Source organism: Chenopodium album, chromosome 12 (assembly GCF_948465745.1).
Source record: "Chenopodium album chromosome 12, dcCheAlbu1.1, whole genome shotgun sequence".
NCBI lineage: Eukaryota > Viridiplantae > Streptophyta > Magnoliopsida > Caryophyllales > Amaranthaceae > Chenopodium > Chenopodium album.
Window position 1 is genome coordinate 48,981,554 of NC_137845.1, and position 6,177 is coordinate 48,987,730.

Consider the following 6,177-nt stretch of genomic DNA (forward strand, 5'->3'; position numbering starts at 1 on the left):
TGAGGGAATAGGGAAGAAAGGGTGAGGGAATGGGCTACTGTTGGTGACCTGGTGGGTTTAAGGGCATCACTGATAGCGCAACCACTCCCAAAACTCCTCCCTACCGTCCAAAAATCGGTGGTTTTGTTGAGGGATTTCATCGGTGGTTTCGTGGAGGGGTTTAATCGGTGGTTTCGTGGGTAATGGGGGATGTTTCGGGGAAGGACAAAGACAGCGACGCGACGAAGGATGTTTCGCGTGGCTCGCCGGCGAGAAAGGGGCGGTAGGCTGGGTAGTTGGGTGGCGGTTAGGGAGGTCCGGTGGGGGAATACGAGGTTGACTGGTGGTTTGGGGATTTTTGGGTTTTTTTTATTTTAAAAAAAATTAAATTTTTTTGAACCAATCAGGGCTTGACACATGTCAAGTGACCTGATATAATAGGCCATTGACTTTTGTTGACCGGTTAGGGATTGAAGAAAAAGAAGAACCCCCAAAGTTCGAATTATTCCAGAATAATTCAAAATTGAGATTTTTCTAGCAAAATTGATGAAAGTTGGGATTATTATTTTTAATTTTTTCTTTAATTTTTATCAATTTTCTACTTATGTGAATTTCTTAACTTTTTGTTAGATAAGTTTGATACCCATTTAAATTTGTTGATTAAATGAACTGGGTTTGCGTGTGATTTTAGATTTGTTTAGCGAACTGTTGCATTGGTGATTGAGATTATTAGGAACCCATTTTTGTTCCATTGATTTCATGAACTGGGTTTGCTTATGATTTCAGTTTTCTGTATTGCAATGATGTCCTCGTTACCCTTCCTCTCCTAGCTCCATGTTCATAAATGGTAGATTGAATTAGTCATTGTAACAGAGAATTAAGTATACTCATTATAATTTAGATGGTTTTATGAATTGGGTTTAGTTAAGCTTTTTGAAGAAATGTGCCCTATATATTCATATTTTAATATGGATGTTATTTTCACATTTGATATCAGTCTGAGGAAACTTCGGACCGGTGATTTGATATTAGGGTCAATATGGTGAAAGCTTGTGTTTGTGATACCGTGATCCTGCGTCCGATTATGTGATCATGTCTAAACTATCCTTTGCTTTTCCTAGTTCTAGGGCATGAAAGCATCTTGTTGCCATCATCAATGTAAATTTCAAGGCTAGCCAAACTAGGTTGCAACTGAGTATAGCTGAGCTCTTTCATGGTTTGTAATATAGCTTTGAAGGGATTCACACAAATCTGTAGGATAATTTTTGAAGGATATGAGAGCTCAGGGTTGCTACGGGAAGGTGAGAGTTAAGACAACAAGTTCTTGGTCCAAGCTATCATAATAACATCAATGATGACTGGGATGTTTGTTGGATTCTTCTCTGTCATCATGCTTGAGCCTGTTTGTTCATCAATAAGTTTTAATGTATAGCGATGTTAATTTCTAAATAAACCCAGCCGATAAGTAGCTTTGTTTGTTACTTCCAGCATGTATTACTTGTTCTTTTTTATGGATTAATAAATCTATAGATGTCATGCTGATAGAGCCTTGTGTATATCATGGTTGTTAAGGAGAAACTAAATTCAGGATTTTGTTGATGTTGTAGAGGAGGGCCTTCATGGGCTCATGACCTGAACTTGGTGTCGATGATAAAGAATGGTCATATAATGATCGGATTATAGGATATATCTGGTGTATGTATTATATTGTATGAGTTATGAAAGAGGGAGTTGAGTAAAGTCCTTACCTTCAAGGTGGATACAACGGATTTAGTATTAGGCAGATGAGCCTATTCCAGCGCTTTTTCAATGCATTATTAATTCAAAAAAAATCTTGTATATCTCTGATTAGTATCTTTAGGCATGGATTTTATTGCCCAGCTTCAAAGCATCAGTTTTGCCTCTTCCTGTTATTGTTGTATTGTGGTAATTTTGCTATCCATGAGAAGTTAACTTTTTTCTAATGGCCTATGGGGGAAAGAGGGTTAGTTCTTAATACAGAGTATTATTTTCAGTCCCCATTCATTATGCAATTGCTAGAAATCATGGAATGAGCTCCTCCTACCCTCTTTGTTAATGGTATTTTATGAATTTGTAGAATATTGAGGTCTGTGATTTATTTTCATTTTAGTTAATCTCAAGGGTCAAATCCCCTGATTACTGCATACTGAATTTTTTCTATGACAGTGATGATGTTATTGCTGCGTTCCTTGAAACCTCTGGAGAATCATTGATAGAATTATCTCTTAATAACATCTTCAAGGTATCAGTTGTGGCTGATGCCCATTCTTTCTTTTGCATGTCGTTCTTGATATATTTGAATGGAGGATCCATGTATAGTTTAGATTCTTAGAATATGTTTGTTTATACAGGTTGGTCAGAATAGCACCATTTCTCTTGCTAGGCATTGCAAAAGTCTCAATAGGTTAGATCTCTCCTGGTGCCATCAATTGCTTGTCTCTCAGGTTACTCAAATTTTTTGGTTGCATGAAGGTGCATCAATCCTTGCTCATAACTTGTAATGACCTAGTGGGAATTATTTGGCCTGATTTTTTATTAACTTGGTGACATCATAATATTTCCACATAATTTAGTTAATGCTATTGCCATTTGAATTTTTTTTTTTTGGGTTTTTCTAAATTATGCCCCCAAACTTTTTCAGTTTCTAAGTTGTGCCCATGATTTTTCAAACGTCTAAGCTGTGCCCTCAACCTCACTAATTTTTATTAACAATAACCTTTGACGTTAACAATAACCTTTTTTTTTTATTCTTTTATTTTCTGATTTTTAAATTTTTTTTAAAGTGTTAAACCAATTAGAACGGGACACGTGTCAAATTAATAATGCCATGACACCATTATTGATAAAATAACTTAACTTTCGTTAACGGATACAGCTGTCAAAGGGTATTGTTGATAAAATATCATGAGGTGGAGGGCACATCTTATAACTTTGAAAAATCATGGGTACAACTTGGAAACCGAAGAACTTGGGGGGCATAGCTTAGAAAAATCCTTTTTTTTAAATTGTTGATTTTTTTTTTTTCTGGTTCTGGTTGACATCAAAATCTGTTGATTGTTTTTTCTGGTTCTAATTGAATCCTGCACATTTCTTAGTTATTATACAGATAGTTTAAAGTAGAGTTCAGGTAAAATTGAGTTACATTTTTATTTTACTTTTGGTTATATTTTGTGGAGATTTTGTAGTAGTATTAGTAGTAAGTACAGTAGTGGCAGTTTAAGCACCTGCTTCACTTGTGATCAGAATTTCTCCAAAGTCTCCAGAAAACGTAATCTGTATTATGTTCACTAAATGTTCTATCACTAGTTCAAGACTTAATGCTTGTAGTTTTTGTATTTTAAATGACGCATTTCCTCTATGTTTTTCATTTTTTCGTTAAAGAGAGATATGATTTGGTTTAATTGGTTATATTTTTATGCTAAAGCATTTTGTTTTTTACTAGGAAGTTTGTTGAACAATTGAGAAGTAAAGGCTAAACATCTGATCACTTTTGTCCTTGCTAGCTTAGCACCAACTACCTTTAATTGTGACTCTGGTACTTTATCTTTCCTTTCATATTTTTCTTTTAAGTTTGTATTTGTCATGTACATATTTATTATAATCCTTGGTGAGCTACTGTTTCTATGATATGCTTATTGCAAGTGGCTTTGTATTATGTATTTATTATATGCTTCTTGAAAATAAATGTTATGTTTGGTAAAAATTGCATAAGCTTAGATGTCCATTTGAAACTTACTTGTGATAATGTTTGAAATATGATGAATTAGTTGCAATACTGTAACATATTACTTCTGCAAAAATATTGTGTTGGTAGTGGTTGGTCTGTAGAAATGGATCGAAGTTGGATGTATGGTCCACGAAATTCGATCGAGTTCTTGAATGGGGTAGAGGAATTTTGCAAATGTGCTTTAGATCATCAATCTAGCATAGAGGATGATGAATTTTATTGTCCTTGCGTCGATTGCCAAAATGTTGAAAGGGTGCATAATATCACCACACTTAGGGACCATATTATTCGATGTGGATTTTGGCAACAATATCATGATTGGTTATGGCACGGTGAGTGTGGAGTGTTCAGGGGAAATTCTACATTACATTCAATGCATGAACGACATGTGCAATCTAATGCCAAACTCGAACTTGAACATCCACATGTTCATGATGATGAGATGGTTGGGGTAGGAGATAATGGATCTGAACTAGATGAGGATAGTGACTTAGATGAGGTTTATGTTAATGAGGAGTGTGACATTGAGGAAGACAATATAGAAGAAATTATAAAGGGGGCTTAGCATAAATTTGATGAACGACCTCATTTATTTGAGAAATTGTCTAAAGCAGCTGAGAAGCAATTATACCCTAGATGTACTGCATATAGCAAGTTATCCACCGTGCTAACCTTATTTAACTTGAAATCAAAGCATGGTTGGTCTGACACAAGCTTTACATCCTTGTTGGAAGCGATGCAAGATATGCTTCCGAAGGGTCATGAATTGCCTAAGTCGACCTACTATGCCAAGAAGTTGATGTGCCCATTTGATCTGGAGTATGAGAAAATAGATGCTTGTCCGAATGGTTGTGTATTGTATCGAAATGAATTTGCACATTTGGAAAAGTGTCCTCGATGCCATAAGTCTCGTTTCAAGTTGCCCGACAGAGTTTAATCCGGGAAGGGAAGTAAAGGCCCTTATGCCAAAGTACTTGGTATATGCCTATAATGCCAAGGTTTCGGCGATTGTTTTCAATAAAGAATGATGCAAAAACTTTAAGGTGGCATACTGATCGTAGGAAGAAAGATGGACTTCTAAGACACCCGGCAGATTCTGCACAATGGGCTCTTATTGACAATTAATTTCCTGAATTTGGCAAAGAAGAAAGGAATCTTAGGCTTGCCCTTTGTACGGATGGAATGAATCCATTTGGTAGTTTAAGCACACAACACATCACATGGCCAATTTTCTTGGTTATTTATAACCTTCCTCCTTGGTTGTGTATGAAGCGGAAATATATGATGATGCCTTTGCTGATACCAGGTCCTAAGCAGCCTGGAAATGATATTGATGTCTACCTTGCTCCACTCATTGATGATTTGAAAAAAATGTGGGACGAAGGAATCTCAGTTTTTTATGCTCTTTGTAATGAATCTTTTACCTTGCGAGCTATGCTCTTTTGTACAATCAATGACTTTCCAGCTTATGGTAATCTATCAGGGTATAAGATCAAGGGAAAGAAAGCATGTCTAATATGTGAAGACAATACGGAATCTACCTATTTGCCAAATTCTGGGAAGTATGTATATAGAGCTACTCGAAAGTTCCTTGATCGGATGCATCCTTATTGAAAGAAAAAAGCTGCATTTAATGGTAAGGTAGAAGAGGGGATAGCTCGTAGGCCATTATTAGGAACAGAAGTTTATGATCGAGTTAGAGGTATTGAAACGGTGTTTGGGAAACCGAATAAAGCCACCGATCCTGAGGTCATTTGGAAGAAGGAGTTAGTGTTTAGGAAGCTTGAATATTGGCAACATTTACCTGTTAGACATTGTTTGGATGTCATGCATATAGAAAAGAATGTGTGTGATGCCATTCTCGGTACATTGTTTAACATTCCAAACAAGACAAAATATGGGGTAAAGGTTCGCAAAGATATGGTGGAAATGAAGATTGGACCAGAGTTATGGCTCGTGATTAAGGAAAATGCAAGGAAGGGAAAGTGGCACCTCATCGTATTTGCCTCCTGCTTGTTATACATTGTCTCGAGAGGAGAAGAGGAAATTATGTGAATGCCTTTATGACATAAAGGTTCCTAGTGGACATTCATCCAACATTAAAAGACTCGTCCCCAAGACCGATTTGAAATTGGTTGGCATGAAATCCCATGATTGTCATGTCATGATGCAAGTGTTCTTGCCGATTGCAATTCGTGGGATATTGCCTAAGCATGTTAGAGATGCCATCACGAGACTTTGTTCATTTTTCAATACTATATGCATTAAGGTGCTTGATCCGAAAAAGTTAGATACACTACTAGAAAAAGGGTCTTTAACGACGAATATTTTCGTCGTTATATTGCCTTTGAACCATTGTTAAAACATTTAACGACGAAATATTTTCGTCGTTTGTTCGTTGTAACAGGCTCCGTCGTTATTGGTTTTAACGACGATGTTCATCGTTACTT